The sequence below is a fragment of the Furipterus horrens genome, unplaced genomic scaffold (assembly GCF_987537825.1).
Source record: "Furipterus horrens unplaced genomic scaffold, mFurHor1.1.pri manual_scaffold_6, whole genome shotgun sequence".
NCBI classification, from domain to species: Eukaryota; Metazoa; Chordata; class Mammalia; order Chiroptera; family Furipteridae; genus Furipterus; species Furipterus horrens.
Genome location: NW_028327176.1, coordinates 3573370 through 3596020, shown reverse-complemented (window position 1 = coordinate 3596020; position 22651 = coordinate 3573370). Strand labels below are relative to the sequence as shown.

The 22651-nt window shown below is 58.5% G+C and overlaps 2 long non-coding RNA genes across 5 annotated transcripts; both read right to left on the bottom strand.

Moving 5' to 3' along the window:
* Positions 1-190: 190 nt before the first annotated feature.
* On the bottom strand, positions 191-1619 carry LOC150005603 (uncharacterized). Its single transcript, XR_016511684.1, has 2 exons — positions 709-1619; positions 191-596 (listed from the first exon to the last, which is right to left on the bottom strand). It is a non-coding gene; the product is annotated as an uncharacterized LOC150005603 (long non-coding RNA).
* A 14500-nt stretch (positions 1620-16119) lies between these two features.
* Positions 16120-20406, bottom strand: LOC150005602 (uncharacterized). Of its 4 annotated transcripts, none has more exons than XR_016511681.1 (4): positions 20258-20406; positions 18591-18712; positions 16316-16443; positions 16120-16193 (listed from the first exon to the last, which is right to left on the bottom strand). It is a non-coding gene; the product is annotated as an uncharacterized LOC150005602 (long non-coding RNA). The 4 variants fall into 4 exon arrangements; XR_016511682.1 differs by lacking the exons at positions 16120-16193; positions 16316-16443 and adding exons at positions 17566-18059; positions 18151-18302; XR_016511680.1 differs by lacking the exon at positions 18591-18712.
* Positions 20407-22651: the final 2245 nt, after the last annotated feature.

Here is a 22651-nt window from a genome sequence, read left to right as displayed (position 1 = left end):
AGGTGGAGGGCCTGTGCTTCCTTCCCATCAGCACCTCTTCTGAGCCCGTGGGCTGTGTGATCCTCGCAGCCTCACCGCCAGGTGCCCGAGGGCAAAGCCACCCCGGCTCTGGCCAACCTCAGGGCTTCCCACAAGTCAGGCAGTGGGTCCCTTTCCCACGGCTGTTGTAATGCAGGTCGAGACCAGGGGCTTCAAACAGTGGCAATTTATTCCCCCACAGTTCTGGAGGCTGGACGTCAGTTCTGGAGGCTGGACGGCCCAGGTCAAGGTCAGCAGGGCCTCGCCTCCTCCAAGACTCTGGCAGGGTCCTTGCTTTCCTCCCGCGGCCCCTGGTGTGGATTTTCGATGTGTACCTCCAACCCTGCCTTGCTCCTCACGTGGCCGCCCCCCGTGGGTCTTCACATGGCATTTTCTCTTCTTATGAGGACACCAGTCATATTGGATCAGGGCCACCCTGATGACCTCACCTTCACTTGACCCCCTCTGCAAAGAGCCAGGTCCAAGCAAGGGCCCATTCACAGGTATCTTCTGGGGGCCAGTTCAACCCATAATAGGGAAGAAGCTGAGCCGCGCTGAGGTCGGGGCAGAGTTTGAAGCTGCATTTCAGATTTAAAATTTCTTAGAAGTCTCAGTTTTTAATCCTAAAAATTCTTGCCTTTTAAAAAATAATCTCTATTTCACATTCATTTTGCTTTCACGTGAACTTACATTTCTCTGGGAAAAGGCCAGATTGATTTGTATACGCCAGGGGCCAGCAAACTATAGAAAACAGAACAAGTCTAGCTCACCACCTCTTTCTGTAAATAAAATATTGTTAGAACACACACACACACACACACACAAAATATTTCTTCAAATCTTTGACCCTTTGGTGAAGGCATGTGTTTATTCTGTGGCTTCATCAGCGTCCTACATTTCTGACTGTTCTCACAGCTGGAAACACATGACCCACATAAATGCACTTAATTCCCACAAAAGCCCGGCGGCGCAGGTATAGCAAACCAGAAGGAAACTGAGGCCGGGGCAGAGGCTGGCGTGGCGGCCTCGCCCCTAACAGATGGGCCGGCCCAGCATTCAGTTCACTGGCTTCCTGGTCAGCTTTTCCACGCTTAGCTGACGACAAAGGGGAGATGAGGGGAGAGGAAGGAAGCAGACAGATGTGTGCCCCAACGCCCCCCCCTTTTGGGAGAGGGACCCGTGTACCTGCTGTGAAATTCAGCGGCGTGAATTCTGAAACAAAAACACACAGTCTCCCGTGTGGCGGGAACCACAGCTCTGTCACTGAGACAGAAGAGTCACCCCCTGCAGACACTCCTGTGTGAGGCCGGGGGCAGGGCTCTGTCACTGGTCGGCTCTGCTGCGATGAAGTGACCGAAAGCTTCTGTCCAGGTCGCTTCCAGCCTCTACAGTGCGCACCTCCGTGTGAAGTGACTCGCGTTAGAGAGGCGCCCACGGCGGCCTTTGCCCTGCCCACCCTGCATCTAGCCACCCCCACCCACGCAGGGAACCTCTCCTGGGCACCTGCCCTGCCCCAGGAACTTTGTCACCGAGTGCCACAGCTGTGCCTGTGAGAAGCTCATACACAGAGAACAGGTGGTCATGGCCCAGGAGGAGCCAATAGAGACCCATGGGGGGGGGGTGGCGGCGGGGGGCTGGGGACACTGCCAGGGCAGCGTGCTGAGCGTGTGTGCGTGTGCATGCGTGTGTGTGGCCTGGGCCCCCACGCCCATCAGCCCGTAACTGCCTGTGCACTCGGTTGCGCCTGTCGTCCCGGCCCCGCCCTGTGAGCTGCCTCCCCCGGGGGGGGGGGGGGGCGCAGCCAGGACGCCTGTCGCCCACTTACGCTCCTGCTGGTCCATCTCTCGCCTCTCCTGAGCCCCCGGGGCAATCCGGGCCCGGACACTTGGTGCCCATCCCCTGCCCCGGGGTTGGGCAGCCTGGTCCTGACCCCTCAGCGTTGCCAGCTGGGCCCAGGCAGCCCCCGGTTTCACCCACAGATCCCAAGGGTCTTCAAGGCAGGATTTCCTGCAGGACAGAGATAATTAAGGCGACACCCATTTGGGTGGATCAGGGGGAGGCTGAGGCCGGGTTGGGAGGCTTTCGGGTCTTAGTTATGTCACCTGCTGGGTGAGGGAATGTCAGCTACTAATTCTGAGGCTCTTTAGAGACACTATTGCCGATCCTCTCGACAGGAGTTGCAAGGCAGGAATTACTTGCTGCATTTCAGAGGTTAGGTAACGTGCCTGGCGTCTCCCAGGCAGAAAGTGGTGGAGTGCGGCTGTCTGCTACCCCAGTCGATGACAGGGACACGGTGAGTATCTGAAATGAGAGGCCCGGGCACCCCACCCCCGAGGCTGGTGGTTGGGGTCACATGCCACCTGCAGGACTGTGGCACCTCTCTGTGGCAGGAGGAACGCAGCAGTGACGACGACCACTGCCACGCTCAGTGCGGTGGGTGCGCGGCGGTTATGGACGGAGGGGATGGTCTCCCGGCTGCGTGGAGGGGGGGGCTGCCCCCTGGGGCCCAGCTCGGAATAAAGACTTTCTACCACGCTCCTCTTCTCAGCACCAGGCCTTCTTGTGGCTCCGCTGACGGCAGGTGTTTGTAGAGTCGTCACAGTTCTGCGAGGCCACCCGGGCCCTTTCTGCTGCTGTCCCGCTCCAGCAGCCCGTAGGTGTCATGTCAGTCACTTTGGCTCTGTGGCCTCCAAATAGTCCACAAACGCTGTCTCCCTTGTCTTTGTGTCCCTGTCATTCTCTGGGGACCTGGGAAACCACAGGTGATAAACACAGGGACCCATCAGCCATGGCCCCAGGAGCCAGCGCTGTCACTGGCCTGCCGGGCATGGACGCCCAGCCCAGGGCTCGAGGCAGGACTGGGCTTGGGGTTTGGGGCCAAGATCTGACCAAGCTTGTGCGGTCGGGGCCGGCAGCCCCGCCTCCTCCTGAGAGGAGCACTCCGGGTCCGGGGCTCCGGCCGTCTCCTCAACAGCCCCGTTCCAGAGGGAGCAGCAGCGGGCCCCGCGGAGCCACGGCCTGTCCCTTCACCTCCGAGGGCGGCGGGGGGCAGCAGGGAGTGAGGGAGGGTCCCTCCGGGCTGTGGTGCCACCAGGCTGCATTGCGTGGGAGGCGGCCGGTCCAGTTTCGCACCCTGGGAGCAGTAATGAAACGGAGGCCGGGGTGTCCGGCCCTCTCTTTTAAGTGGTTGCTGCCTCTCTACCTGGACCTGTGTGCGTTGATTTCACACCTAATTCTCGGAGAGGTTTTGCAGACGTGGACTTTGAGGCACCGAGGAAGCCCGGGTGTCCCTGAAGCCCAGCAGGCAGCCTTGGGCCGGGCCGGCCCTCCCCCACGTGGCACACTTGGCCAAGGGGGCACTCAGCACCTGCACCCCGGACGTCCACGCTGACAGTGCTCGGAGAGGCCCTGCAGGTGGCCCCCCTCCTGTGCAGCTTCCCCGGCTCCGGAGTCCCCTTTTCTCCTCTCCCCCTAAGACACTAAGGCGTCCGGGATGGAGCTGAGGCCGTGTTGCAGGAGGGCCATGTGCCATCTGGCCCCACTCCTGGGGACAGTGGACCCTCCACCTGGAAACCAAGGCCCGGCGAGGAGCGCTGCCCAGACCCCGTCCAGACGCTGACGGGAAACGCAGAGGTTTTCTGGACCGCCCACCGCCCAACACAGGGGCAGAGTTGGAGAAGGAGGGATGACCTTGCGGCAGAGGGTGAGGCAGGGACCCGCCCCCCGGCCTTGGCGGCCAGGCCCTGCAGCCCGGCCTTGGCTCAGAGAGGCCTCCATGGGCCGGCAGCCCGCTGAGCAGTCACGAGGTTCGCCTGAGCCCAGAGTCTGACCAGCGCAGGGCCTGGGACATCCCCGAGGACACGCCGAGGCAAGGAAGTCCATCTAAGCTTTAGGACATCCTTCCTTTCCATTAGGACTTGAGGTCAGAGGAGGTGGCGCAGGGACAATGGGCAGTCAAAGGGACACCAGGCTAGTTCCGACCTCCAACTCCACCTCTGAAAGTTTCTCAAACCGGGGCCCCCCGAGTCCTGGGGCAGATGTTTAGGAGTCCAGGAATTCTTTACAAAGACTTTCAGTTGGGCATTCGGAATCTAAGGAAAATGTCAAAAGAATACTATTGGCATATTCTAGACCATCCTGGCGAACCCCTTCCGGCTGGGCGGTCAGGGCCGTGTCCTGCCGTGGGGCCGGGAGAGGCCAGGTGATGACATGGCCCACAGGAGGCCAGCAGGGTGGGACGTGGGGGGCACAGCCCTGACCAAGGGTGGGGCCTCGGCCGCTGCAGGCGCTGAGGTCTGTGCGTCCCTGCAGCCTCTGGCAGCTTCTGAGTCCGCAGCTTCTCTGGCCCAGCCCCGTGATTCATGCCTCATGGTGGCCCAGATAGTGGGGCCCCCAGCAAGGGGGCAGACTGTCAAGGCTGTGTGGCAAGATCAGACCTCCAGGAAGAATGGCTGTGCAGGGTTTGGGGGCAGGGGTTGCAGCAGAAACAGGGAGGTGGAAACGTCACCCCAGGCCAGCAGGAGAGCCGGCAGTGGGACTGCGGCCCGGTCACAGAGAAGCTGGCCCCAGACACGTACGGCACTTTCCATCCTAAGTACTTAATTTCCATGCTTTCCACTGCATCTGGGGGCACTGTCCACCCACCGCCCACTCAGAGGCACCGGACATCGGGCCTTTCACCCAAGCCACCCCCGTGGGGCGCGCCTGGACCAGGAGAGTGGATCCAGGACAGCCCTCCGAGCCCACACGCAGCTGGGCTCCTGGGGAGGAAGCTGTCGTCCCATGGCAGGTGGGTTCTCAGGGAGCTCTGTCATGGGTCCTGCGTGGGCCCCTGAGAAGTCACACTCTGCCCTCCCCGGAGGCGTTGACACAGTGGCCTGGAAATCTGGGTCAGCAACGGGCAAGTCCTGACAGGTGGAAACCAGTGTTGGCGGAGAGAAAGGCCAGACTCTGCAGGGGACCGAGCCTCCCTGTTATGACACCCTGTTTCTGGGTCCTCCCAGAAACCCATTCTCCGGAGGCAGCAGAGCTTGAGGGGAGGAAGGCACCTAGGGGTGACCTGGGCCCTGGGCCTGGCTTGGTGGTCTGACTATGGTTGTCACATAGCCCTCACTTCCCTGGGGCGTGAGCATCTCGGGGTCCCCTCTGGCCGGCTCTGAAGTGGGGAGGCCATCACGGCAGATGACCTGGGATGAGAAGTGACCCTCACTGCTCAGAGAATCCTTACCCCCAGTCCACAATACAGCCTGGACCGGGGTCCCCCGGGGTCACTGCAGGGGGATCCAGGCGGACAAGGAGCATCACAAGGAGGACAGGGGCTCACAGGAGTGCTGGAGCCAAGGGCAGAGGATGCATCGGGGTGCTGCTGGAAATGGGACGGAAGCCCTCTGCTGCGCAGCCTATGAGAAAACGCACGGGTCTCGTTCTTTCCCCACCGACCCATGTTGTCCCTCCCGCTGCTTGCCTGTCGTGAGAGCAGTGGACCCAGGTGACATCCTGTGGACATTCTAGCACAAGTGGCTGCGACAGCATCTGGGCCAGAGAAGGAGCGGCCATTCCGGTCCCGCTTCTCCAGCCAGCCCCACACAGCCCCACAGACGCGATGGCCCAAGACACCGCTCAATGGGGGAGGAGCAGGAGGACCCCTGGGGAGCAGACTCCCACTTCTGCCCTGGCCACACCGAGGGCCCCCAGGCCCTGGCTTAGGGGGGGCGCACGAAAGCAGGGGGTCCTGATTTGTACCCCTTGTACAGATGAGGAGACTGAAGCGCAGAGACCAAAGGAGGCAGGCCCAGCGTCGCACAAAGTCCAGACGGACCGGGACTCTGGAAGGGGCGAGAGAAGGAGGGAAGAGGGAAGGAGGACCCTGGAGCCCAGGCTGGCGCGGGCAGCAGGAGCGGGGAGATGCCCAGCCGCTGCCCCTGGCCTGCCTCTGTCCCCAGGCCTGGAGGTGGGGCGCCCGGGGATCCCCGCCCCCCCCCCGGCCCCTTCTCCCTGGTGCCCGGGCCCCCGCAGTGCGCGCCTGCCCTCTGGTGGCCCGGTCTGGAAGCGCTTCCCCACCCCCACTTCTCAGGGAACCCGTGGGTGTCAGGTCAGCGACGCACCCGCTGAGCACCAGGGCCTGAGCCTGAGATCAGAAAGGGAGGAGACGGCCCTGCTTCTGAGAGCGCACGGCTCAGGGGGCAGGCGGAGGAGGGGACCGACCACGGCCATCTCAGGAGGTGGGGGCCAGGGTCGGGGAGCTCAGCTGTCTGTCCCACAGCAGGGCTGGCTGAGAGCAGGGCAGCCCGGGGCCGGGGCCTGCAGGGGCCCAGGGTGCTCTCCCACACCGGCCTGTCTACGGACACAGCCCCTGGGTGGAGGGGGCTCCGCAGCTTTGCAGCTGGGGCCGCAGAGGAGCCTCGGGGCTGTGGGGGAGGGGCGCGGGGGCTCCGGTTCAGGTGAGGTTTTGGAGCCAGACCGCCCGGGGCCTCGTGACATCGTGTGCCCTGCGCAGGCACTCCCTCTGCGGGGGCCTCAGGTTCCCCACCGGTGAGCTGGGAAGAAGAGGTCAGGTCCTGACCTCACTCTGTCCCTGAAACTGGCCCCGGGAACCTCCGACAGAACCAGAGGCGGTGGGCTGGGTGTGGGACAGCTACGGGGGGGGACTCAGGAGGGCCCCCCACACCGCCGGCCCCACCGCAGGCCGGCAGCCACGCAGCGTCCCAGAGCTGCGCCCACTACCGATGCTGCAGAGAGGAAGAAACGAGCGAAAACTCAAACGCGAGGAGCTGAGACCACCAGGGCCGGCGCAGCCCGCGGGTGGAGGCCCCCCGGCCCCGCCAGAAGCGACAGCAAGCAGGGTCAGCCGGCCACCAGAGGCCACACGGCTGGCGCACGGGCATGGGGGACGGGAGGCCCATCCCGGTGGGAACCGGTCTGCGGTCAGGACCCTCTCCCTCCGTGAGGCTGCTCACAGAGCGGCCCCTGCGCGACTCAACCAAATACTGACACGCGGGGGGGACGAGAGAGTCAAAGGGTGGTTCTCATTGGCGCATTGACGCACTGGAGATGTTGTAAAGAGGTCTGAGGAAGCCTGTGTGGATGAATCGGCTTTCACACCCACATGAAATGTCGTGGGATCAGAAGCGTGTGCCCCCCTCTGCTCCTCTGAAGCCCCTGGCTGGGCCTGTGTCTCGGGGGCGGGGTCCGCACAGCCCACCTTTCAGGGGCTGAGAGCGGCTGGCGGACAGAGGGGCAAACGACAGCACCATTGTGTTTCGGGAGATGCTGAGAGCCATGAAAACAACAGGCTCAGGCGACGTGACTAGGCAGTGAGGGGGACCACACTGGTTTTCTACTGCGGCCCCAACACAGGGCCTCAGACACAGCAGCCACACCACAGAGCGTGCGCCGGATCGCAGGTGCCGTGACGGGTCAGAGAGCCGAGGCCCCGGAGGCACACTGACGGGAGAGTTCCCTCCCAGGTCCCTGCCAAAGCCACTCCTGGCTTCCAGGGGACACCCAAAACCTCGGTTCCCGGTCCCTCCATTCAGACTCAACGGCTGACCTTTGCCCCCCCGCCCCACGCCCACCCCGGGTTCACCTGCAATGGTTGCCATGATACCTCTATGACCCGTCTTAAGAGTCTTAGATCTGTGACCCGTGCTCACAGTGCCGGGTTGGGACCTCCGCAGGCACTCCCCAGCAGGGGCAGGGAAGGGCTCCCCAAGATCTTGTCCTAATGAAACACAGACTTGGCTGTTGGGACACAACTGGCCCCATGGAGGACGGGGGGGAAGCCACCTCAAAAGGACAGCAAGTTCCCCCAGGGCACAGACCGCCGGGCTGGCTGGGGGGGAGGGCAGGGCCAGTGGGCAGACACAGGGCCCTCAGGTGGGCACGAGAATGGCATGATGTGATGGATAGTTTTTAAAGATCCCGCTGTGATTTGACATTGGAAATCACATCTGACACGGGGCTCGAGAGCACAGGTAGGATTCAGACCCATGAAGAGGGAGAGACATGTGCTTCAGGTACAGAGACGCGGGCACGCGGCCCGGAGGAGGGAGACGTGAAGGCGGGGCCGGGACGCACGCCCCGAAGAGGCCAGTGAGTGACGGGACGGGGCAAGGGGGGCAGGAGACCCTCTGCGGAAGAACAGACGGGACAGCGGGGAGGGGGACCCTCCGCAGAGGAACCTTGGCATGGGGCACAGAAGACCCAGATGGAGCAGTTCAGAGCAGAGGGGACAGGGGACAAGCAGGCGGAGTCATGGGAAGAGGGGGGACAGGAGACACTGGGAAGCAGGAAAGGGGAAACCTAGGGCCCCTCCATGAAGGGAACAGGGCAGAGCGGGGAGGGGACCCTCCATGGAGGGTCAGGGCAGAGCGGGGAGGGGACCCTCCATGGAAGGTCAGGGCAGAGCGAAGAGGGGACCCTCCATAGAGGGTCAGGGCAGAGGGGGGAGGGGACCCTCCATGGAGGGTCAGGGCAGAGCGGGGAGGGGACCCTCCATGGAGGGTCAGGGCAGAGCGAAGAGGGGACCCTCCATAGAGGGTCAGGGCAGAGCGGGGAGGGGACCCTCCATGGAGGGAACAGGGCAGAGATGAGAAGGGGCCCTTTAGAGAGGGGGCAGGGCAGAGGGCATTGGGGACCCTCCATAGCGGGGTCAGAAGAGAGGGGGTAAGGGACCCTTCCTATGGGTGTTAGGACAGAGGGCGTAGGGGACCCGCCGTGGAGGGAGAAGACAGAGAGGTTAGGGGACCCCCCGTGGGCGGAACGAGGCAGGTGGGGGAGGGGACCCTCAGTGGAGGGGGCCCGGGGAGAGGGCGATTCGGACTTTCCGTGGAAGGGGGAGGGCAGGCGCAGTGGGCACCCCGTACTGAGGGAGCACACGAGAGGAGGGTGGGACCCCCTCCACTGAGGGGGGCAGGGCAGAGGGGCAGGGGAACTCTCCATGGAGGAGGCAGGGCGGCGGGCAGGGGACCTTCCATGAGGGACAGGTGACGGGGGTACTGCGCCCCCTCTATGGACGGTCCCCTTATTCCCCTTCCCTGCTTCTCTCCTGGGTCCCCCGTCCTCCCTGTCCCCACGGCTCGCCCTGCCCTGCCCTTCGCAGGGTCCCCCGTCCTCTCCGCTCCGCTCCATCTGGGCCTTCTGCCCCGCCTCCTCTGTGGACGTGCCCCTGGCCCCCGCACCGTCCTTCTTCCCAGAGGGCCTTCGGGTCCCCCACCCTGTCCACTCACTCACGGGCCTCGGAGGGGCGGGTGGCCCCGGTCTGCGGCCTTCGTGTCTCCCGCCTCCTCGGCTGCGCGGCCGCCCTCTGGGCCTGAAGCACACCTCGCCCTCTTCATGGGACGCGAGGGGCCGTTTTCACCCGGGGCGCCACGCGGATGTTTAGAACACGCAACACCTGCCCGTTCAGTCAGGGGACCGACCCCTTCCCTTAGGTGGTCCCATTTAAAAACTGACCACCTCGTTTCAAGCAGGAGCCCAGACAGAGGGCTCTCCTCGGTCTGTCGGCCGTGTCGGCACAGCCGACGGGACGGTCAATTCACGGGAAACATCTGAGAAAACAGAAAACAGGGAGAGAAAAAGGAGGAATCGGGAAAAGAAAGCGAGGACGGCCTTGAAGACAGACCAGCGCCCCTGACTGAACGGTCACAGGCCGCGTGTTCTCCGAGTCCTCGCAGCCCACCGGCGAGGCGCGGCCCCCGGGTGAAAATCGCAGGTCTGAGTCCTACGCGCTCTCGGGACACACCTCACGTGTCATTTCCAATGTCAAATCACAGAGGGGTCTCGGGGGGGTCGGGGGTGGGGGGAGGGGCGATGAATGGGGACGGAAGAGGGTCGGGTGGCAAACTCACAGCACACAGACGACGCGGGACGGGGCTGTGCCCCTGCCACCTAGAGAACCGGGTCAACCGGTAGGGTGCCAATAAATTCAAAGACAATTAGATAAGGGGTGGGGGGCCCTCTTGAACGGGATGAATACCCTTTTAAAGGAGACCCCGTCCCAGACTTTTCGGGGGGGCCGCTTTGTCAGTGACACCAATGTCTAACCACTAGGCCGTACGCCTGAGACTAATATTGAAGGTCAACTCTAACGCAAAATTTGAAAACATTATTAATATCAGAAACCTAAGTGAGATAAATAACATTTAAAATCCATAAATAAAAGAGGTAACTCGGGCTGATCTTTAAAACACACAAATCACATCATGTCATTCTCGCGTCCAAAGGCCTTCCTGGGCCCGGCAGCGGTCCGCTGGGCACACGCCCGGCCCGGGAGGAGTCACACTGCCGGGAGGGGAGCGACCTGTCTCCTCCTCCAGGGGCCTCCGTCACTGCTCTGGTGGCACCTGGCAGTGCTGCAGGACAGACCCCGGCTTCCTTGACAGTGGGCTAAGCATTCGCTTTGGCGGCTTAGTTCTCGCGTGGGAGAAGACACACGCGTGCATTTTTTTTTTTTAAAGCCTTCATGGTTGCGGTAGCATTTTCAACCCACCCGAGAAAGCTTCATGCGCCCCCAACGCCCACCCTCCCCGGCGCCCCCGCCAGCCTGGCTCACCCAGCCCTGGGGGCAGAGGGCCAGGGCGGTGCTGCCCAAGCGGCCGGTCAACGGGCACCCGGTCGCGCGTCTGAACAGAACTGCAGCGCTCGCAGAAGGCAACGGAGGGAGGCCAAGGCTAGGATCGGCCACGAGCTGGGGGGACTGATCTTTCACCACGCAGGGGTGCATTGGCAGCCGCGTGACCCCACCACGCTCTCAGAACTCCATCGCCACCTCCCGGGGACCCGTGAATCGCCCACGGCAGGAAGCAAGCAGCTCCCCGGCTTCTGAGGACCCACGGGCCCTCTGCGGAGCCCTTCAGCTCACGCGGCTCGTCTCAGCCTGCGGACACAGGACACCTCAGGTCCCGGGATGCGGTCTGTTTTGAGTTCTGAGTTTCACCTTGACAAGAAAGCCAGGTCTGGGGCCCTCGTAAGACCGCTGCCGCGGCGGTTGAGACAAAGAGTGCGCCATTCCTCAGGAAAACGAACCATCGAACAGACAGAAACAAGAACCGCCACGTGCTCCGGCGGCCCCACCGACGGGGGTTTGCTCAGAGAGCTCAGGGAGGGTCTTGGAGAGACATGCGCACAGCAGGCCGACCTCAGAGAACAAGAGAAATCTCCAAGAAACACTCTAACTCTCTACGTAAAGGATCTAAAAAAAAGAACAACAAACAAGCCCAGAGGAGTAGAGGAAAGGAAATCATCAGGATCAGGCCAGAAACAGGTAGATGGTCTTTAAAAAAAAAAAAAAAAAAGAAAGAAAAGTACAATACAAAGCACCTGCAACCGAAAGGTGGCCCTTTGAAAAAACAAACAAAAGCGACAAACCTTTCTCCAGGCTCATCCAGAGAAGAAGGGAGCCCTGGCCAGAGAGCCCATCGGTGAGAGCGGCGTCCCAGTCCTCCAAGGGCGCGGGTTCCACCTCGGGTCAGGGCACGGACGAGAGGCGGCCTGTGAGTGTGTAAGAGAGTGCAACAGTAAATTGATGTTTCCCCCTCTCCCCCCCACCCCTCCTTCTCTATCTAAAAGGCAATGAAATAATAAATAAAGAGACAGGATCCCCCCATCATTAAAATCAGAAACGAGAGGAGCAGTAACAACGAACCCCACGGAAGCGCTAGGGACGGTAAGAACACGTCGCCAACGACCACACGCCGACACGCTGGACGGTCTGGACGCCACGGACACGTTCCTAGACACGCGCCGCCTTCCAGACTCCACCAGGAAGAAGCAGAAAACCTGAAGAGACCGATCACGACGAATGAAATTGAAGCGGTCATCAAAAACTCCCAAGAAACAAAAGTCCCGAACCGGATGGCTCACAGGTGAATTTTACCAAACATTCAAAGAAGAACTAACACTCATCTTTCTCGAACTCGTCCAAAAAATCAAGAGACAAGAAGTCTCCCAAGCTCCTCTCACAAGTCTGGAATCATCCTCCTTCCCAAACCACATAAAGACACTAGAAAGGAAGACGATTAGAGGCAATAGCCCTGAGGAACGTAGATGCTACAATCCTCAGCAAAATTTTAGCAAACCAGACCCAGCAATACCTTGAAGAGATTATCAACAACGGAAAAAAAAAAAAAAGATCATGCACCATAATGAGACAGCGGGGCGTTATTACTTCACTGTCCCAGGGATGCAAGGTCGGTAGAGTAGCTGCAAACCAACAAACGCGATGCGCCACAGGAACAGCATCAAGTGTGAAATCACATGATCCCATCAACAGGTGAAGGAAAAGCGTTTAATAAAACGCAGCGCCCGGTGAGGAGAACACGTCTCAGCAAAGGGCGACGAAAGGGAACACACCTCAGCATGAAGGCCACACGTGACCAGCTCACAACCAGTAACACACTCGGTGGCGACAACCCGAAGCGTCTCCCTGCAGAGCGGGAACAGGACGGGGGTGTCCGCTCTCACCGCTCCCATCCGACACGGCACCGGCCGTCCTGGCCGCAGCGACCGGGCGAGGAGAAGAGACCAAAGGCACCCGCATTGGGCGGGAGGAGGTGACGCGGTCGCTATTCGCAGATTCTGTGCACAGAGCCGCGACACGTCTCCCAACACTGCCGGGGCTGACGGACGCATCCAGTACAGGAGCCGGACACGAACCAAAGGGCCGGAAATCGGCCGCATCTCTAGGCACCAACGACGAACTACCAGAAAGGGAAACCGAGAGAACGACCCCACTGACAACTGCGTCAAAAGACAACAGCAAACCCAGGAAGAAACCTCACCAAGGACGCAGAAGGCCTTGTCGGCGCCAAGCCCGGGTCCCGGCGGCTCCGGGCACCGAGCCCGTGAGCGGCGCTGCTCCGGGGCTCGCGGTCCTCCGACGGGAGCGGCACCACCTGCACGTCACAGCCACACGGACGGTACTTAGGCTCGGTCTAAGGTGAGAGACGGTTCATGACTTCTGTGTACTGGGCGGAACGGTGCTCAAAACTGTGGTCATAACACCTCGTCTCCATACTCACCCTCCTTCCAGAGACGCTCCGGTTCCTCTCTCCACTGGGCGGCGAGAAGGATGACGAAGGCCAGAGAGTGAAACCAACAAGCCGCGTCAGGCGGGGGCGAGACGAACCTGAGAGACAGAACGTGACTCGTCCAAAGTCCAACACTTACTCAGCCGTCAAGCCAGAGGGAGTCTCGCTTCCCATCCGAGGCTTCATGGGTGAGGGTGACAACGCCAGGCCGTGACGGCGGGCTTTCAGTGTCCGAACCCAGTGAAATCTCCCTGCTCCGCGTGTCCCACGATGCGGGCCAGGGAGCCCCCGCGGCTCATCCCCTCTCTCTCCACACAGTGACTCGGGGACCCGGGGCTTCTCGGCTCTGCGGCTGCACCGAGGGCCCCAGAGGCCGGCTGCCCCTCCACGCTCAGCTGGCGAGGCCCACGGACCAGCGGCACGCAGGACCCACGGACCGGCAGTGGGAGGAGGGCCCGGGAGGGCCGCTCCCTCCGGTCCCGCCTCTGGCCGGACCTGGACCGCAGGGCGGGAGGGCTGGGAGACGCAGGACAGCGCGACCCCCGTGCATTGCGCACCCGGGACGGCCGCCCGCCTCCCTGGCCCCAGCATGTGCAGCCGACTCTGCCCACCGTCTCCAAGAGGAGTGACCGGGGAGAGGACTGAAAGAACGGGACGTCACGCCAACCAACGCAGCCCCTCTGAGGCCCGTGAGTAAAGACGACACTGTCCACTCGTTTCCAGAGACAGTCGGCTCGCTGTCCAGACTCACTTTCTCCCCCCTCACCCCCCCACCCCGCCCCTTTATTTCTTCTTGACGACAGAGAACGCGTCATTCTGGAGCCAACGTCCAGCGGCCAGCCGTCCCCGCACTGATGACAACCACGATCTTGAGACAGAGCAGAGAAGCCAGTGCCTGTGGATTTTGGAAGGAAGCAGTAGCCAGCCAACTGCGGACAGAATTCATGACTGGATGACTGACCGGCACGGCGGTGACCCGACGGGTTTCCTGCCTGGATGTCAGCTCTGTGCTGAAGGCGGTGAGCCTCGGCACAGCTCCACGGGCAGGACGGGACGGAAGCAGAGAGGGCTGGACAGGTGCCGGTCGGAGCCAGCGTCGGGGCTGCCAGGGACCCTTCCCTCGGCTCCTCTCCTGGCCCTGCTCCCGCCCTGAAGCTACACCCAGAGCCAGGGTCAGCTCCTGAAATGCCCAGGCAAAGCTGGAAAATTGACCCCTGTGTTCCACCAGCTGTGGAAATCCTGCTTATTCTTTCTCTTTTTCCTCCCGCCAGTTTGCCCTGAAAACCACCCAGTTACGTGAAGCTCCCACGCGGCGCACGGAGGGAGAGGAGTCTCATTGAGGTCCTAAGGGAAACCAGAGCACCATCCGAAGGACCAGAGAACTGGTGGGGAGTCCAGGAGAAGACGCCCGGAGGGGGAGCTAGGCCCGCACGGAGCTCACCGCGGGGGCCACCGTGAGCTCTCCGCCACGCTGGCGCCGAGGTCACCCCCGCAGGTGCTGAGACGGACCTGCGCCGGTGTCCTCGCGGCCTTAACCGTGGCCTCCCGACCTCTGCCGCTCAGCGGTGGGAGGACAGGCGACGGAACCCCACTTAGGACGGAGAAAGCACGGCACCCCCGTCGCTAGCTTTGTCCGAAGGGTGCAGGGAGAAAGGTACTGAATTGGAACAGGGGTCGGTGGGAGAAGGCTCCAGAGCCCAGTCTGCAGACCCACCCCGTTCTGGATTTGAGTTTGAAGGACAAATTAAGTTTTGAAAATAAATCTTTTTTTCTGTTGTGTTTTCAGCTTTGCCTCTGTCTCCTATGTTGAGGCTAAATTCCTTGTCTGCAAGGCAAACATAAGCAAGTGCAGAGCAGCTCTCAGCCCCCCGTGCGGCCGGGGAGGGAGGTGCAGACCCGGCACGGGTCCCCGCGCGTGCACAGGCCCGGCCCGACCTCAGCACCCAGGCAGACCGGGGCGGCTTTGCACCCCTAAGTGGGTGCGCCTAGTGGGTCGGCCGGTGCCTGCGGATGGCCCACCGATCCCCCCAGTTCTGATGGGAAGTGTGGAGCTGCTATGACCAAATCCACACCCCTGAGACCACAATCAAGGTGTGGCACCCTGATTTTAAGTCACGTAGCTACACTTAACTTCTCACCTTTGGGGGGAGACGATGGCCATGGGTAACAGGCCTCCACAGGGAACTGCCCCCCGAGTCCCCCCAAACGCCTAGCCTTCCATGACACGTGGGATGGTTTGCCGACTAGTGTGTGCTAACTAATGCCTGCGCACCTATATGGCCGCTTCTCTGCCCTCATTCCCAGGCACCCTCCTGTGTGCTGTGACTAGCTCCATGGGCCACCACTCATGGCTGGAGGTGGGCAGGAATAAAAGACAGAGAAGGAGAAGTTGGGGGGGAGTTTCCGCCTCCTCCAGGAGCTCAAAATAACTGAGAATTTGCTGGGGAGAGACCAGAACTTTCTGCCAGATTCCACTGTTGTCTGAGGCACTCAGAGTATGGCATATGTGATCAGTGCACAGAGACCCGCAGCTCCCCTGCACGTTGCTCGCCTCTGCTCCCCGACTGCGAGACGCCTACTGTACGCACGGGATCTTGTTGTGAGTAAGACCAGTACCGGCCCACAGAGAAAGGGAGCGCCCGAATGACCTCAAATGAGAAGAAAAATAATAACCACCCTCACAGATGCGTCTTGCAAGTCAGACACACCTATCTCTGACTACACACAGGTCTCACGTGAGAACATTTTAATGATATTTCTTTGAGTTTATCACCCTTTCCTTCACCTGCTGTCAAAAGGGTAGAGAAATACGAACCATCACCACCTCAGGGCACCTCTCTAATGACACTAGAGTGGGAGCCGGACCATGACGCATTGCAGGGACAGGGAGGAGGCAGCCCCGTCGCACCAGACGGCAGTGAGAGTGAGGGACTGAGTGCTTTTCACTAACAGACCCTCTGTCTGCCCAGCGCCACCCCGGCGTCCCTGAAGCACAGTCGCTGAACTCATCGTCATTGGCAGTGTGAGCGCACTGCAGCCTCATGTGTGGCGTGAGGTCAGCCCGACTGCGCTCCGTGATCTCCACTCTGCTCTGCAGACTCAGGTCTAGTCTTTGGCTGGTTCCAGGGTAGCAAACGAGCATTCTTTCTTTTGTAACAAGAAAAAAAATTAGTTTGCCCACAGAATAAAAGAGAAATAAATGAGGTTTCTGTTTGACTTAAGGGAGGGACAAGGGGGAAGGTACTGATTTCTACACGACAACAACTTACATTACTCAGGGTGCCGGTTTCGTGACTACAACTTTAAAAGGGAGTTAGGAAACCCCGTGGCCACTGGTGGTGATGGCCCGGCTGATGGAAATCTCCAGCGTGTTCACTCGGCTGCCCTGCACGCGTTCCTGATTCCAACAAATTAGAAAGCAGATGAACAGACATCAAGCTGATGCTTTGTTTAACCTCATTTATTCACTGTTTCTGAATCTGGGTCTAATCACCACTGTCAATTATCAGTGTTTTGCAGGTGGGAGTGGGGGCTGCTAGGGTGAGATGCTGACTGAAGAAGATTGAATTCCGATGCGTTTTTAGGATAACAAAAGTCGCTGGGATGCATGTCTCCTTGGGCTGCTCAGATGGGTCTAGTCCCTGATGTCTCTCACCCCATCTCACATCTGCCCTCATTCCTCCTTCCCCTCCACCCCTCTCTGATTTCCTCTCTAATCCTGTAAAATCCACAGACTGACCACTTTCCGTAACTGGTACCACAGCCCTCTGGCTGGTCCCGTTTCTCCCCGGCAACCTAAACAGGTCATAACGTTCCTCTTACCTGTGCCCTGTGCTTGGCGTGCACAGAGACCCTCCTGTACCCCCTTGGCTGTCACGGACACACCTCAGCTCACCAATGTCACCTGTGTCCAAGACCCCATCAGCCTCCCCCACCCCCTGGCTGCATCATCAACACCCCTCAAAGGATCCCTATTTCCCGCCCCAACACCTGCCTTCACGGGGACCTCTAGCTCCAGACTTCCCCGGGCGTCATCAGTTGCCTCTTTGCCAATCGATAGCGTTCACCCCTTTTGAAACCCTTCATACTTTACCCCTATTTTAATTCTACTTGGAAATAAACCAGCTGTTCACAAGTCTGTATGTCTCAGCTCGTCTCAAAGAAAAACCAGAGCCGGTAAAGTGATAAAACAGATTCTATTCAGAAGTAAAATAGGTGATAAGAGACATTGGGACAGAACCAAGCTCAACTCTGACCACAGCGTGGGAAAATAGGAAGTTACAGGGAGGGGCAGGGGGGTCAGTGGATGCAAAATCACTAAGGAAACATCGGGGTTGGGGAGACGGGGGGGGGGGGGGGTGAGCAACCCAGCAGGACGCTTCTGAGGGCAAGCCCCTGGGGCCAGACCTCAGCTAGGGAGGGCGGGGATGAGGGTCGTGATTAGACAGGAAGAGTAGTCACATGTGGAGGGTGAGTGAGTCCCACTGAGCAAGGCAGGATTCTGGCTACAATTGGGAGGGGGGGGTGCAGAGACGGGCATGGAAGCCCCAAAGCGGAGGCCTTGTCGAAAGTTCAGAAGACCCTGCGTAGACTCTGGTCAAGGACCGAATGAATCCCTGTCACTAGGCTGTGGGCTCCCTGAGGACAGGCACCATGTCACAGTCTTTAGGACCCACTCCCCAAGCCAGACCCAGGGCCTCGCACAGGCAACCCCGCCGTACGTCCCTGCGAGCAGGTTGTGAGGCCTCAGGCGCTGGGCTCTGATTTTACTTCTCCGTCTGGGCAGGACCGGCACCCTCCTCCCTCCCGCGGGCCCTCAGGCAGCTCCTCTCGGATGAGCGCCACCGCACACAGGGGCTGGGCAGCTGGCGAGTCCAGAGCTGCGGGCCCGAGGGAACCCTGGCTGACGTGAGGGCCGGACTGTGCTAGCTCAGCAGCACTGCTGTCGAGAAGAAAGAGGCTAAGACGAGGGCTGGGAGAGCTGACACCGGAAGGGAGGAGTGGGGAGGACCCCTGCAGGAGAAGACAGAGATGTTTCACTAAACACGCGAAGGCACAGAAAATCGTGTCTAAATGCGCCCGCATGGGGCCTGTGGCACTTAACTCTGCAAATGTCTACGCCAGTGTGTGTAGCTCCAAATACAAATCAGCATTGACCCACTGCAGCAAAAATAAAGGCAGAGTCCTCATCATTTCACGTTTCACGTGGACACAATCTGCTTGTGCGGCAGGCGGGGGTTGTTCTCACACCACTTTCTAGGGAGCAAATCAGTTACTTTTATGACGCGTGACACAAAAAGCTGCAGGTGGCCGTTCTGCAGCAAGTCCTGGGTAATTACAGACCTTCATCAGGACAACCTGGACATTACCCAGTAACAACCGTCCCCCGCCCCCCATCACACAAGGCCCCGCGGGTTCCAAGCGGCTTTCCCCACCGTGCCCGTGGGTGATGGTAACAAAGGCAGTAGTAAGAGTAATAATAACACAGCTGGCCCTGGAAGAATGCGGGTTTGGACTTAGTCACTAACTTTTTTCAATAAATACCTGCACTGTTTTCTTAGTGGACTTGGGAGTGGGCGGGTATGGAAAGCCAACTGTCCGCGCTCATCTCCCCATCGTATACAGGGGACTTGAGCATCCATGGGTTTTGGTATCCACAGGAGGCCCTGAAACCAATGCGCATTAGATACTGAGGGACAAGCTAAGATTTGGGGGAGTCAAAAATCATACGTAAATTTTTGAGTTCCGGGGAGGTCAGCACCCCTAACCCCAGCGTTGTTCAACAGTCAGGTGTACTCATGGTACCCCTGTAAAACAGCTACCATTTCCTGAGGTTCTGCATTGGGCCCAGCACTATTCTCTCTCCATCAATTACAACACTAAGCCTGAGAACACCATTATACACACAGATACCGTTACCCTACTGTACAAATGAAGAAACGAGCACAGAGAAGGTGAGTCACTTGCCCAAAGGCAGATATAAACCCTGAGCCCAGCTGGGACTCAAACTCCGGCTCCGCACAGTCTCTCTGAACAGTAGCACCAAACTGGACTCACACATGGCCCTGCCACGGACGCACAGCAGATTTGATCCTTTGATGCCAAGGACGAAACTCGCTCAGAGACCTTACACTGGGACTAATCCACTTCTCTTTCTCCTTTGTGCCTGCTCCTCCGGTGGCATGGGCTCTGGGACGCTTCCAACCTGAGGAGGACCACACTGAGGACTGCAGCCAAACCAGCTGCACAGCTAGTCTGCGACTGAGTGAGTGAGTGAGGGTCGCCGCTGTCACTCGCAGATGGAAGAAGTGCGGCCACCTCTCTTTAGAATGGTTCCAAACTCATTCTGAGAAGGACAAGCCCCTACCAGCTAAGACTGAGTGCAGGCAGCTCTGGGGCTCTCAACAGTGAGGAGAATCTTTCATTCTTCCTTCTTCCCCAATTAACCAATCATCATTTAATAATCATCCTTGCATTCAGTCACTACTGAATAAACCCCACGCTGTAGATGGGTTCCCGGGGCGACTCTCTCTCCAGCCCCCCAACCCCCAACCCCCCCCCATCCTGATATCCATTGCTCCGACCCTTCCCATCTCTTCTTGTAAGAAACACACCACCACCACCACCCCCCCGTTTCTGTTTGTCAAGGTGGTTCTTTTCTGCGGACCACCCCCCACGCCTGAGACCTGGAAAATCAGAGCCCCCAAGTTAATAAACGCGGGGCACTGCTGCGGACTGGCTGGGGCTCCGTCCCCAGCTCCCAGCGGTCAATGCAGCAGCCACCAACTGACCTCGGTCCCAGGGGAGCGAGTGAAACCCGCCCCCTAAGGACAGGATACAAGCTGCGCACAGCGTTCAGGAAGGAGCCTCTCCATTCTCCCGCTTTCTCGGGCGCGCCCAGTCCCACCCTTCGGGAGAGTGCCAGGGTGCAGTTCACCCTCCGGCTGCCCCGCAGAGCAAGCCCCGGGGAATCCCAAATACCCCAAGCGCTTTAAACACGCGACAAGCTCCAGTTCGCCCTTATTGGCCCCCGCGGGGTCCAGGACGACCCAATGGCATGAGCCCTTCAGCTCCCGACCGCCACCACCAACACACGGGACACTCTCAAGTCCGGGCCCCCGGGGAGGGCAGGGCAGGCACGCTTGACCCCCCCCCCCCACCTTCGCTCAGGAGCGGCGGCGCACCCGGGCGGGTGACCCAGCAGCACTCACCGCCATGGCACCGACCAAGGTGGTCTTGCCCAGCACCGCAGCCCCACGGAAGTCAGCTCCATGTCCTCCTTGCAGAACAGCCCGCAGCACCTGTCCAGAGGGGGCCGTTGAGCACCAGGTGGTTTTCACGGGAGCGCGCCCGGCCGGGAACCGCCCGCCCCCGCCCCCCCGCCCCCCACCAGCGGCTCCTTGCGCGCATGCCCGACGCCGGCGGACTTTTTCCGCAAAGCAGCCGCGGCTGCAGCCGGGGACCACCCCCTTCCCAGGGGGTCCCGGCGCAGGTGTCTGTTCCCAGGGCAGGAGCAGGAGGCCGGCTGGCCCGGTGCGTCTGCCGCCTGCAGCCCCACCTGCTGGGGCTTCAGCGAAGAACCGCACGCGTGGGTCGCCCGGGATCCTCTCCTACTCGGCCGTCCTTCGCTCTCCATGGCGTTGGTTCGGTCACTACCCCCACGGTTTATTGGAAGTGTAGTACTCCGCGCATAAAGCCTTCAAGACTGAGGGTGGGGGAGTTCAGCATAAAAATCCCTGGACTGCATTCGTAGCAATAATGAAAGATGGAAGCCACAGTGTTCATCAATGGGGGTTGATGAAATCAACTACAGTATGTCCCCACAAGGGAATACAGTGCCATACACAAACCCACCTTCTTACAGCCTGGGGATAAGCAGTGAAGAGCGGCTGAAAGAAAGGAGGGTACACTGAGTCCCTTCTATTTATTTGCTGAGTTCGCTTCAGTTGTGTTTAAGTAGCCTTTCTGGAATGTCCTAGAACCCTGAAAAGAAACCACTCATTCTCTCTTTTTCATTTCCGTCTTTTAGCATGAGCTTGGAGTTTCTTAAGCTGTCAGTTTGATACAGAATAGGATTGAAATCCTCAGAGAGAAGAAAATAACTAATTCGTGAACTATATTTATAGAGATTATAATTACAGAATTACCCATGTAGTGATATATATATACACTTACACAAATATAATCAACCTTAGCTGACTTTGCAGCCCCAATTCCTTCTCCAAACTTCATGATCAATCAACATTTTCAGTCTCTTGCATGGATTCTAAAATATCTTGCCCTTCTTTAGCTTTGTAGTATTCTGAGAGCAAAACCCTAATTTTGGTTAAATGCCATTTTCTATCTTCTCTATGGCTGTACTTATGCAGCCAAATATGGCTGAAAAAATACACAAAACTATGCCGATTGGTCTTACTCTAAATTCATTACTACAAACTTCAACAGATATGTCGATCCTGCTCTGCAGTCCTATCAAATTTTCATAGTATGTTCGCTTTCTCCCACTTTCATAGGTGATATTTTGTTTATATTTTCTATAATTATTATTATTTAAAAATAATATTTATAACAGCTCTGTTTGGAATAGCCCCAAACTGGAAGCAACCAAAATGTCCGTCAAGAGGTAAACAGATGAACAAACAGGTACATCCCTACAATGAAATACTGCTCGGAATAAAAGGAATGAACAAATGATACATGCATGAACATGAATGAATCTCAGAATTGTTCCACAGAGTGGCAGAAGCCAGACAATGAAGAGTAAGAACTGTATAATTCTAGTTATATAAAATTCTAGGAAATAGAAACTGATGTATAGTGTCAGTGGTTGCCTGAAGGTTAGGGGGAAGCCACAAAGGAGAGAAGGGAAGTATGATAAAGGGGGCACAGGAGGTTTTTGGGAGTGCTGGATATGTTCACTATCTTGATAGTATGAATGATTTCATGCGTGTACACATATCTTAAAACTTGTAAAATTGTACCCCTTAAATATGTGCAGCTGATTACATGTCAGTTATACCTCAACTAAGCTCTTCTTCTTTTTTTTTCAAAAATAGAGAATAACGTCAAATTTTGAAAATCTGTCTAACCAATGGAAAGCCTACTTCGTGTTGACCCAGTATTTCCCTTTTGAATCTAGACAAGGAGCTGAAAGAGCTCAACAAAATTTTACCTACTGCTCAGGAGTAAGTACCAAACTAGGTGTTCAAGTGTTAGACCTGAGATCCTCTGAATTTTTCTACAGTTTATGTCCGGTACATGAAAAGAAAACATCACATGATTTTGATAAAAAACACTAAAAACTTTCAAAAGAAACTGGTATGAATGAGGACACTGTGGATGTTATGCTAACATTGCTGCATCTGCTCTTGGGAAACCATGATTGCTACTGCACCCACTTCACAGCCTGCTGAGGACGGGAGGTGCTGGGGGCTGTTGTGTCGCAGGTGCGGGGGTGTGCTCACCCAAAGACCTGTTTCCTTAGGCCTCACTGGCTCTAAATAAAGCAACTTCCCACGGCTTCTCATTTTATCATGGTGTGGATACAAACTTCTATTTAAACTGGGAGGTTTTTCTCTTGCGTAATCTCCTTATTCCCCATTTGA